The 13,239-nt window shown below is 42.9% G+C and overlaps 1 long non-coding RNA gene across 1 annotated transcript; it reads left to right on the plus strand.

Annotated features, from left to right (window-relative positions):
* The first annotated feature begins 8,318 nt into the window (after positions 1 to 8,318).
* LOC125524279 lies at positions 8,319 to 12,734 on the plus strand. The gene is made up of 2 exons (XR_007290659.1): positions 8,319 to 8,360; positions 12,672 to 12,734. It is a non-coding gene; the product is annotated as an uncharacterized LOC125524279 (long non-coding RNA).
* Positions 12,735 to 13,239: the final 505 nt, after the last annotated feature.

A 13,239-nucleotide genomic window follows, 5' to 3' on the forward strand; every position in this document is an offset into this window, starting at 1 on the left:
CAAGGACTGCATCTTCAGTACTCCTCAAGATTTTGAGACTCGAGACAAGAATTCAATACACACTACTAGGTGAAGGACAGTTGACGGGCACCCTGGAGAAACCAGTGGTTGGCCGGGATGCATGGAGAAGCGCCATGACATCTTGCGGAAAGCTTCACCCAGACTCAAAGAGATGGAAGAATACTTCATGCCCAGAAGCTTACCTGTGCAACCGCAAGTCACTATGGGCTCTGGCTTGGTTGACCTTAGTTGTGACTCTGGCTGGGACAGTGCTAGCATATGTAGAACTACAGTAGGATCGGATGAGCACCGGACAGTGGTCAGAGGAACTCTTTGGAAGACCATGTTTCGGTCATCTTGTTCTCAAACACCCTGAAGTGCGGGAACATAAAAAGAGGGATGGAATCTTGCGGGAGAAGTGCGCAAACCTCTACAGAGGGTTAAAACCTAATCGATTAGCCGTGTCCCCGGTTACGGACAATTTGAGCCTCTAGACTTGGATCTATCTCGGAACTCTCAACACCGGACTGATAATTTAATTGTGGGCAACTTATGATGATTTGGGTATGAGACATCGGTTGGCGGAACCATGTCATGACAGAAAACTCCATAGTACAGACTCCTGATATTCCTTTGTTGTAGGGAAAATAAAACCATCTTTTACGCAAAAACATCAGACACAGAGCCACAAAGCCATATTGCATATAGAATAGTTTTATCATCTGCTTTTCTCATATTGTGATCTTGCCATTACATTCAATGTACCGACCTACATGGTTGCAATGTCTCATGTTGCAGATATGTTCCTTCCAACGAGTAAGAGTATGGTACAGGGTTACGGTCTACACTCAACCTACCGATGGCGTTGATGGGACTCCACACCCGATTGTTTGTTTCCGCTGAGACTTATGAGGTATATATCAGTTTTACGTTATTTATACATGTGATTGCACTTTGATATGTACATTGATGTACTGTGTGTGCCAGCATACCGATCCAGGGATGGCACAGATACACAGAGGCTTGACCGCCTGAGGTCGGGTCGCTACACGCGAAGTGCCTCTTGATGTTCACGAGCTTGTCGGCCTTGGTTTGCTACGACTCGACTTGATTCTCGGAGGGCTTGTTGCGCCTCAAGTTCTTGAGCTTCTCGCAATTGTTGCCCTTGACGTTGTGCCTCGGTATCTTGTGCTTCATGGTGTAGACTGCTACCTCTTGAGCACTGCGTTGGTTTTCCCTTGAAGAGGAAAGGGTGATGCAGCAAAGTAGCGTAAATATTTCCCTTAGTTTTTGAAAACCAAGGTATCAATCCAGTAGGAGGCCACACGCAAGTCCCTCGTACCTACACAAACAAATGAGAACCTCGCAACCAACGCGATAAAGGGGTTGTCAATCCCTTCACGGTCACTTACGAGAGTGATATCTGATAGAGATAATAATAATAAGATAAACATTTTGGTATTTTTATGATATAGATTGAAATTAAAGATTGCAAAGTAAAATAGATTGGAAACTTATATGATGGAAAATAGACCCGGGGGCCATAGGTTTCACTAGTGGCTTCTCTCAAGATAGCATAAGTATTACGGTGCGTGAACAAATTATTGTCGATTAATTGATAGAAAAGTGAATAATTATGAGAATATCTAGGCATGATCATAAACCCACAATTCATCGGATCTCAACAAACACACTGCAAAAGGAGTTACATCGAATAGATCTCCAAGAAGATCGAGGAGAACTTTGTATTGAGATTCAAAGAGAGAGAAGAAGCCATCTAGCTAATAGCTATGGACCCGAAGGTCTGAAGTAAACTACTCACACATCATCGGAGGGGCCATGGAGTTGATGTAGAGGCCCTCTGTGATCGATGCCCCCTCCGGCAGAGCTCCGAAAAAGGCCCCAAGATGGGATCTCTTGGGTACAAAAGGTTGCAGCGGTGGAAATAGGGTTTCGTGGTGCTCCTTGATGTTTTCGGGGTATGTGAACATATATAGGAGGAGGAAGTAGGTCGGTTGAGCCACGAGGGTCCCATGAGGGGGGAGGGCGCACCCAGGGGGTAGGCGCTCCCCTGCCTCGTGGACACCTCGTTTGTTTCTTGACGTCTACTACAAGTCCTCTGGATCACGTTTGTTCCAAAAATCATGCTCCCAAAGGTTTCATTCCGTTTGGATTCCGTTTGATATTCCTTTTCTGTGAAACACTGAAATAGGCAAAAAACAGCAATTTGCACTGGGCCTTGGGTTAATAGGTTAGTCCCAAAAATAATATAAAAGTGTAAAATAAAGCCCATTAACATCCAAAACAGATAATATAATAGCATGGAACAATCAAAAATTATAGATACGTTGGAGACATATCAAGCATCCCCAAGCTTAATTCCTGTTCGTCCTTGAGTAGGTAAATGATAAAACCAGAATTTTTTATGTGGAATGCTTTCTAGCATGTTCTTCAATGTATTTTTCTCTATTGTGGCATGAATGTCCAGATCCGAAAGATTCAAGATAAAAGTTTATTGTTGACATAAAAATAGTAATAATCCAAGTATGATAATCAAGCAATTATTTCTTATCAAAATAACATAGCCAAAGAAAACTTATCCCTACAAAATCATATAGTTTGGCCATGCTTCATTTTTGTCACAGAAAATGCTCTCATCATGCACAACCCCGATGACAAGCCAAGCAATTGTTTCATACTTAGCCTTTTCAAATTCTTTCAACTTTTACGCAATATATGAGCACGCTCCATGGACATAGCACTATGGGTGAAATAGAATATGATGATTGAGGAGAAGACAAATAGGGAGAAAGTCTCACATTGACGTTGCTAATCAATGGGCTATGGAGATGCCCACCGATTGATGTCAATGCAAGGAGTAGGGATTGCCATGCAACAGATGCACTAGAGCTATAAATATATAAAAGCTCATCAAAGAAACTAAGTGGGTGTCCATTCAGCTTGCTTGCTCACGAAGACCTAGGGCATTTGAGGAAGCCCATCATTCGAATATACAAGCCAAGTTCTATAATGAAAAACTCCCACTAGTATATGAAAGTGACAAAATAAGAAACTCTCTATCATGAAGATCATGGTGCTACTTTGAAGCACAAGTGTGGAAAAGGATAGTAACATTGTCCCTTCTCTCTTTTTCTCTCTTTTTTTGTTTGGGCCTGTTTTTATGGCCTCTTTTTTTTGTTCGAAGTCTCATCCCGACTTGTGGGGGAATCATAGTCTCCATCATCCTTTCCTCACATGGGACAATGCTCTAATGATGATCATCACACTTTTATTTACTTACAATTCAAGAGTTACAACTCGATACTTAGAACAAAATATGACTCTATGTGAATGCCTCCGGCGGTGTACTGGGATTGTGATGAATCAAGAGTGACATGTATGAAAAATTAAGCATGGTGGCCTTGCCACAAATACGATGTCAACTACATGATCATGCAAAGCAATATGACAATGATGACGCGTGTCATAATAAATGGAACGGTGGAAAGTTGCATGGCAATATATCTCAGAATGGCTATGAAAATGCCATAATAGGTAGGTATGGTGGCTGTTTTGTGGAAGATATAAGGAGGCTTATGTGTGATAGAGCTTATCATATCACGGGTTTTGGATGCACTGGCGAAGTTTGCACCAACTCTCAAGGTGAGAAAGGACAATGCACGGTACCGAAGAGGCTAGCAATGATGGAAGGGTGAGAGTGCGTATAATCCATGGACTCAATATTAGTCATAAAGAACTCACATACTTATTTCAAAAATCTACAAGTCATCAAAACCAAGCACTACGCGCATGCTCCTAGGGGGATAGATTGGTAGGAAAAGACCATCACTCGTCCCCCGACCGCCACTCATAAGGAAAGCAATCAAAGAACACCCCATGCTTCAAATTTGTCGCACAACGTTTACCATACGTGCATGCTACGGGACTTGCCAACTTCAACGCAAGTATTCATCAATTTCACAATTACTCAACTAGCACACCTCTAATATTACCATCTTTATATCTCAAAACAACTCAAGCATCCAACTTCTCTTAGCATTTAAAATTTATAACCAAAGTACATTACCATGCTGTTCTAAAGGACTCTCAAAATGATATAAGTGAAGCATGAGAGATCAATTATTTCTATAAAATAGAACCACCGCCGTGCTCTAAAAGATATAAGCGAAGCACTAGAGCAAAAATTATCCAACTCAAAAGATATAAGTGAAGCACATAGAGTATTCTAATAAATTCCAATTCATGTGTGTCTCTCACAAAAGGTGTGTACAGAAAGGATTATTGTGGTAAAGTACAAAGAAAAGACTCAAATCATCAGAGGGGCCATGGAGTTAATGTAGAGGACCTCGGTGATCGATGCCCCCTCCGGCGGGCTCCGGAAAAGGCCCCAAGATGTGATCTCTTGGGTACAGAAGGTTGCAGTGATGGAAATAGGGTTTCATGGTGCTCCTTGATGTTTTCGGGGTATGTGAACATATATAGGAGGAAGAAGTAGGTCGGTTGAGCCACGAGGGGGGAGGGTGTGCCCAGGGGTGTAGGCGTGCCCCCTACCTCGTGGACACCTTGTTCGTTTCTTGATGTCCACTCCAAGTCCTCTGGATCACGTTTGTTCCAAAAATCACGCTTCCAAAGGTTTCATTCCGTTTGGACTCTGTTTGATATTCCTTTTCTGCGAAACACTGAAATAGCAAAAAGATAGCAATTTGCACTGGGCCTTGGGTGAATAGGTTAGTCCCAAAAATAATATAAAAGTGTAAAATAAAGCCCATTAACATCCAAAACAGATAACATAATAGCATGGAACAATAAAAAATTATAGATACGTTGGAGACGTATCATAGACGCGCTCGCTCTTCCTCTTCATGTTGGCGTTGTCATTGCCGTTCTCGTGCTTGCGCAAAGGTAGCTTGGTTTTAACGATGTCATTGTTCTTGCGAGTTGTTGTCGTGTAGATGGTGCTGTTGGCTTGACGATCTTGGCGCGCAGAATGACAAAGAGTATTTGATGTCGGTGTACTTGAGCCGGAGATGGTGTAGTCGGAGTGTCAACTTGAGCGGCTCCTTCTTGAGGAGGACGAAGTGGAAGAAGAGTGGTTGACCAACAAAGCACGAATCTCATCCATTCTTGCATTGTTCTCTTGCTTGTTGTCGGCGAGCTTGTGGTCGAATTAGTCTCTTGTGTGTTGCTCGGAATGTCACAAATCGGTGGTGAGGTTGTCGATGCGTTCGCTCATTGCTTGTTGCTCTTGATGCAAAGCACGTTGTGCACCAAAGAGGTGGCTCTTTGTGATGTAGGAGTTCATGTCGTCGTCTAGCCCGATGAAGAGTGGGTTGGTAGAAGTACTTGGCCTATCCATCATTCCAAGAGAAATATGTGAGTGGGAGAAAGAGAAGAACGTATACCAAATGTACCTTAACCGATGTTGAAGATGGATCAAAGATCACTCCAGTGTGGAACAAGAAAATAGCACAATTGGTACCAATTCTTGTCGGTTTCTCACGCCTACACAAGTAAAAGCTTATGGTGGTGCTCGGTTAGGATGGTGGCACGAAATTTGGTGCAATTGTTAGTGAGCTTCAATAATGTTGGAAAAGATATGCAAGTTTGCAATGCAACAAGTCGACCAAGCAAAATAAGGTACATGGAAACACATACGCAAAGAGATAAGTGGGGTCATGCAACCAAGGATGAGCCAAAATGTGGAATCCACGAAAATGCTCTTGTTGCATAACACTAGAGAGACGCTAGCACGATTGCACAATAGGCGGATACGAAGACTTGTGCACAACCTATTAAGCAAAAATGCAACGACTTCTATCCCAAGTATGCTCTATGTATGGTGTTCCGATGATATGATCCAAGATGATCTAGTATGACAATCTTAATGTTGTATGATGCTATGGTTCTTGCTTAAAAGAACTTTGCTTATCTTTCCCTTTTGCATAAAAGCTTGTTTGGCTCTTTGTTGTTTGAGCTCTTTTTCTCATGCAATTCTTAACGAACGAAGATAGCAATTGTGTATGCGATGACAACTTTGTGACACAAGAGATGATACCATGATATGCACCAACGATCTATGTATGCTATGGGAAGTATGATCACTAATGTGCACAAGTCACGTTGCCGGCAATACTCAAAGGCTAGTCTCGATGGGTAAGTGATGCAAAAGAGTAAGGCTATGATGGCTATCAATGTAATGGCAAGAATGGTGTATCACTATACCAAGACGAGTTTATCGCTTGATGTTGGTTGTTTGTAAGCAAGAAGCGGTTGACAGTGTCAAAAATGGTGAAGTGGTCGTTGTCGATGATGCGTCCATGGCGAAGACGAGTGGCGGTGTCGATGTCGAACCGTACCTAAATAGGCAAAACACAATAGGACATGGAACCGCAACTCAAATTCTCAAAGCAAAATGTGACAAAATAATCGGAGTTGGTAGTGGTAAGCGAAGGTGGTGTATGTGGTATATGCAGGTGCTATGCGGAAGTGTATGTGGGCACCGGAAAAAAATTTGGTGAAATTTGGACGGGAAACGGGGCGGTGGATGGAAGTGATGCTGCCAGGGGCCGGATGTCCGGGCTCTGGATCCGTGGACAAACTCCGCATGGAAGGTGGCAAATCGGGGCAAAATTCGGGGGAATTTGTGGAAGGAAATTGGGGGAAAGTTGAAGGAAAGCTAGATCTACCTGCAACACATGAAATCCACGGATCAAATCCAACAAAACTTCATCACACCAACAAATCACAAAAAAAATTGGGGGCTATTTTTGTGGGGAATTTTCGAATTAGGGAGAAAATCAACAAAATAAGGCTAGAAACACAACGGGGAGGCTCCGAAATCGTGATCAACGTGGCTCTAGATACCAAGATGATGTAGGGTGGAACCCTAGATGGCCGATCTTTCACGAAAGGAGCGGATCCCGTGAAAAACACGAAGAACACGAGGGGAAACACGAGAGAATCACTCAAACCAACAAGAACGATCACACATATGCTAGATCCATGAACACAAAGTAAGATACATGATCCACGATCAACAAGGGATGATACAAAGGGTAACTGGTTCTTCTCCGTGAGGAGGTCTTGATGGGGCCACCCAAAATGGGGTCTTGAATCCAAGGTGGATCTTCTCTATAGAGGGGCTGCGGTCTCTCTCAAGGAGTAGATCCGATATGGATGGGCGAGGCTCTATCTCTCAAATGAGCTATCACAACGCTAACCCTAAAACGTAGGTAGGAGAAGAGTATATATAGTCTAGGCGGGCAAAGGGGTACACGGGCCTCGGGCCCTTACACTGTGCGCAGACAGGGGAGGCCGGACGTCCGGGCGTCGGGCCGGATGTCCGGGCTTTCATGAGGAGTTGGATGTCCGGGCTGGGGTGGCCGGATGTCCGGGCTGGAGGCGCTGGCCTTGTTGCTCTCTGGATAGGTGGTGTCCGGATATCCAGGCGGGAGGCCGGATTTCCGGGAGCTCGGGAAGGGCCAGATGTCTGGGCTGGCGGGGCCGGATGTCCAGGGCTGTAGATGGTTGGCGGCTGTGCAGCTGTGGTGGACGACGCACTACACCACAACACTTGTTTCGGGGCAGTTAACTGCCGGGAGAAGTATCTAAACAAGGGTAAATTTACTGCCGGGGCATCTGTAACTGCCGGTAGAACTAGCTCACGGCGATGCAACTGCTGGTAGAACTTGAAGAACAAAGGCAAACAAAACTGCCGGGACACTTGGGGGCGCCATGTCTGCCTGGAGAAGCCTACTACGGCCCATTATCTTCCGGGGTTCGCTTTTGGCGCGAGAGTAAAATACAGTTTGGACCTAAGCGCGCGCAAGTGAGGAAAAGCGCGCGAGAGACAAAAAAAAGACCAAAAGAACTACTACCTCGTGCCCTACCTCCAGACCGCAGCCACCCCCAATCCCTCGTGCCCTACCTGACCGCAGCCGCCGCCCCCAAATCCGACCTGCACCCTGAAATCCCATTGGCGCCAGCGTCCCCCACCACCACAGCCCCGCCGCCTCTTCCAGCCACCCCACCGCCGCCGACTGTCGTCCACCCGGACGGAGTCAGTCCTTGGCCGCAACAACCGCATAGCAGCGCCGTGGCACCCCCATGGACCGAGGAGTCGAGCACCGAGTGGGACCGCTTCCTGTACGTCCTCTCTGATCCTCCAAGCAGTGGGCGTCCCCTTCTCCAGCGAGTAGCTCACTACCACGTCAACATCCTCTCCGTTCCCCCAAGCAGCGGAGCGTCCCTCTTCTCCGGCGAGCAGTTCTGCCACCTCAACATCAACATCCTCTCTATGGACAGGGCTGCCTCCTGAACATCCTCTCTCTGAGCATTTGGTGAGATTTCTTTGCTGCCTGGGTTTGGTTAAAATTTTGTACCTGCAAATGAGATTCAATTCTGACTTGTACAATTGTTACCATTTCAATCTGTGAACTTGGCAGATGATTCAATGCTAACTTGCAAAAATGTTAGATGGGTTAGTTTAATTTGTGTACTAGGCACTCAGTTATAGTTTTTACAACACTTCTTTTTGTGTTTAGTTGATGCATCAAAGTTGTAGCATGTGGACAGAACGAGTGCTCTGTTTTTATCATATGAATGATTGTTTTATATAGATGCAAAGTTGTAGCATGTGGACAGAACAAGTGCTCTGTTTTTATCATATGGACGCCTCCTCAACCCTTGTTTCTACAACACTTCTTTGTTTATGTTTCATGAAATCAGATTTGTGTATTCCTTAAAAAAATCAGATTTGTGGACATAACAAGTGCTTTGTTTTTATCACATAGATAATAATATTCTTACTACTATTTTAGTTTTTAAAGTTCCTGAAATGACATCTTTCAATTGAATATTTATTCTATTATGCCAGATTGCATTCTTGGTCCGTATTGTATTTGTCCTTGCTTGTATTAGATATGAATGGCATGCATTTTATCACTAGATTTCCCCCATTAATAGAAGTATACTTTATTTCATATGTTAGGTAAATATAGTGAATTTGGTCAAGAATGGACAAGAGTTGGATGGATAAAGCTAGAAACACACAAGCATATATAGACGGGGTAGTGAAATTCATAGAGTTTGCTTTTACTCATTCAGCAAGAGGGAATGCTATATTATGTCCTTGTAGAAAATGCTTGAACTGTTGTTGGTTCGAAGCTAGTGATGTGTATGAGCACTTATTATATCATGGGTTTATTATTGGGTACAAAAGATGGATATATCATGGGGAGGCATCATCATCTCTTGCATCTGATAGTGACCATGATCCGGTCCAACCAGATGATGTTCAATAGGAGAATGACCTAGATAATTATGATGAGATGTTCGAAATGATTCAAGATATGGCACACCTAATTGGGGATTTGAGTGATAGTGGCGGCGGGGAGGATTGAATTCACGAGGATGTAGAGCCTGGGAGCGTTGACCCTCTTCTAGAAAAGAAAAATAAGCATGAGGCAGATGCTTTTCAACAATTCATAGCTGATGATAACGAGGAGCTTTATCCAGGATGCACAACCTTTTCAAAACTACGTTTCATTGTTAGGTTACTACATACCAAATCTCTTCGAGGTTGGAGCGATAAAAGCTTTGACATGATGCTAGAGTTGCTAAAAGAGGCCTTCCCAATAGCAAAGCTACCCAAAAACTTTTATGAAGCTAAGAAAATGATAAAATGTCTTGAGCTAGGTTATATTAAAATTCATGCATGTGAGAATGATTGCATTCTTTTTTGGAAGGAGCATGCAGATAAAGATATTTGTCCTACATGCAAAACTTCCCGGTGGAAATCTGAAAAGAACAGCCTTGATGGGAAACGTGTACACAAGGTCCCAAGAAAGGTTCTTCATTATTTTCCAATAAAGAAGAGGCTACAATGCCTGTTCGGGTCCCCGAAGAGTGCAACAGATTGCAAGTGGCATGATGAAGAACACACAAGAGATGGACTAATAAGGCATACATCAGATGCACCTGCTTGGAAGGACTTTGATGCCAAATATCCTAAGTTTGCCGAAGATAGTCGCAACATTAGGCTGCTTATATGTGCTGATGGTTTTAATCCATTTAGGACAATGAATTTATCATATAGTGTTTGGCCTGTTGTAGCAATTTCGTTGAATCTTCCTCCTTGGTTGTGCATGAAGCAACAAAATTTCATCCTATGTCTGCTAATTCCTGGTACATAGTCACCTGGGAGAGATATAGATGTGTTCCTTGAACCACTTATTGATGATTTGAACTCGCTATTTGAGGAGGGTGTTAGAACCTATGATGCCTCGACCGGTAAACCCTTCAACCTCCATGCTGTTGTATTATCAACTACATCTGACCTCCCAGGCTTATGCACTCTATTTGGTATTGTAACCTCGGGTGAATTTGGTTGTCCATTGTGCGGCTCAGAGACTTGCTCTCTTCGGCTGAAGGAAGGCAAGAAATTTTGCTATATGAATCATAGAAGGTTTCTTGATCCAAACCATGAATAGAGATTTGATGAGGACTCCTTTGATGGTGGTGTGGAGTTAGGGGCAGCACCTGTACCACTTACCGGAGAGGAAGTTTTGGCCCTCACTGAAAATATGAAGACTGTTTTTTGGAAAGAACCCTTCCAGGAAAACAACCACCAAGAAGCGCAAGGTTGGCGAACCACCAATAGTTCGGAAAAGAAAATCCATATGGTTTAGGTTGCGATACTGGAAAGACTTGCCGCCGCCTCATAATCTTGATGCAATGCATATTGAAAAGAATGTATGTGAAAACATAATTAACACACTTTTAGGCATGGATAAGAAATCAAAAGATAATTATGCTTCTCGTAAAGATCTAGAGCATCTAGGAATAAGGAAAGCTCTCCAACCTGTCCCAGTTGGTGAAGAATTTGATTTGCCTGCTGCACCCTATGCAATGGTCAATGAAAATAAGAAATTGTTTTGCCAAGTTTTGAAGGGAGCTAGGTTCCCTGATGGTTGTGCATCTGATATACGCCGCAATGTCCTTGTCAAGCAGAAGAAGATCACTGGCTTGAAGAGCCACGACAATCATATTCTTTTGCAGCAATTGCTTCCGCTAGTTGTTCGGAACACACTGCCAAAGGAAGTCACCATTGCATTGGTTCGTGTCAGCAGATTCTTCAAGCAAATATATTCTCCTGGCATTTCCATAAGTGATGTGGAGAAGCTAGAGGGAGAAATAGCTGAGACCTTGTGCATTCTTGAGACCATATTTCTGCCATCATTTTTTTGATCTTATGGTTCACTTGATGGTTCATCTTCCAACCCAAGTGAGGCTATGGGGCCCAGTAAAGTACAGCAGCATGTATCCGGTAGAGAGGTCATCCCTAAACTTATTTTCTGGGTATCATATGGTTTCTTTCCCATCTCCAAAATAATCTGATATATGTTATGTATATACTATATAGGTATAATATGAAGCTAAAGGGGTTTGTTCGTATCAAGAGCCATCCTGAGGGGTCAATTGCATAGGGCTGTGTGTTTGATGAGTCCCTTACATATTGTTCCCATTATTTACAAGGATGTGAGACTAGATTTAATAGAAAATGCAGAACTGATGTCCCTGAGCCCAATGTATCTACTATGCCATTCTTTACCAACAAGGGTCGATTTTTGGCTGGAAAGCATGTAGTGACCTTGGATCACAAGTCATGGCTGCAAGCACATCGATATGTTTTGTTTAATTATGATAACATAGATCCATACTTGAGGTATGTTATTCTAAGAATTGTTATCATTTGAGCCTATGAACGATATTTGTCATAGTGCTGAACTTTTGTACTTAACTCCTGCAGCAAGTATGATGCCTATTTGTCTTCAATTGGCCATGGGACTAAGTTAGAGATTAGTCGCACTCGCCATGTGAAATTCCATGAGTGGTTTAAATCCCATGTGGCACACCTAATTGTGAATGGCAAAGATATTTCTGAAGAGATTCGAACTTTAGCTAATGGGCCCTTCTCAGCTGCAAGGAAATGTAATAGCTATACCATAGATGGGTACAATTTCCACACAAAGTCCTATGATGAGGGTAGACCTACCCAAAGCAGTGGGGTTGCTCTTGTCTCTCAAATTCTGTCGCCCTCATGTGAATATAGTGAAAATCTTATGGTCACAAATAAAATATATTATGGTGTGATAACCAAAATTCTTAGTTAAATTATAACAACAAAGTATTGTGCTTTTCAAATGTGATTGGGTTGACAACCGTGCACAAGACAAGTGGGTTCAAGTTGATTATTTGGGTGACACACGTGTGAACTTCAAGCATTTACTCAAGTCTGATGAACCTTTTATTTTGGCATCTCAACCAACTCAAGTGTACTATGTGCAAGATGCTCTTGATAAAGATTGGTGTTTTGTTAGAAGTTTTCCACATCCACGAGACCTTTATGATATGTTTGAAGCGGAAGATGGTGCTTATGACCAGCATGATGCACCTAGAGTACCAATCCCTGATCTAGATGCCAATGCAGATCTCAGTGTTGATGTTAGAAATATACCTCGTAGTAGGACAGATATAGATGGAACACTCATTCGTGCAATTCAGCAACCAAAGTGTGTGTCTTTTCCTTACATTTTTTAGTTATATGCTTACCTACTTGACATCTAATGTGTCATTAATTTTCTCTTCAGGAAAAAGAATGGAAAAAGGAAGAGATGAGGACAATGTTCAAGAACGAGAGGAAGAGAGGCTAGCAAGAATTAGAGAAAGAAACATCGAGGACTTTGAACGATTTGGTCGCTTTAGATTTTCAAATATAAATGAAGAAAAGGGAGGCCCAGCTAGTCAGCGACAAACTAAAAGGAAGTAGGTGATATATCATGCTTTTGTTTGGTTGCTGCATCTATTACTTCAGTTTTGAGGCACTTTGATTCATGCTTTGAGTTCATGACAACTTTATACATCATCATGTTTGTTTATTTGTAGAGCACTGCTGAAAAGCCTATTGTTGAAGTAACTCGAGTCCTTAGGTCCCAAACGACTAGAGATGTTGAAGAGATGCCTTGTGACAACATCCAAGAGGATGAAGGTATGTTGCTCTAATATTTGTGCATATAGGCTGTTAGTTAAATGTATGATAGCCTAGTAACTATTGTCCATGTTTAGACCATGAGTTGGGTCAAGAAACAAAAGGGAAGAAGGGCAAAAAGCGCACTAGAATGCATAATGTGTATGATAGATTGGGGATAGTGCCACCAA

The sequence above is a fragment of the Triticum urartu genome, chromosome 1 (assembly GCF_003073215.2).
Source record: "Triticum urartu cultivar G1812 chromosome 1, Tu2.1, whole genome shotgun sequence".
NCBI classification, from domain to species: Eukaryota; Viridiplantae; Streptophyta; class Magnoliopsida; order Poales; family Poaceae; genus Triticum; species Triticum urartu.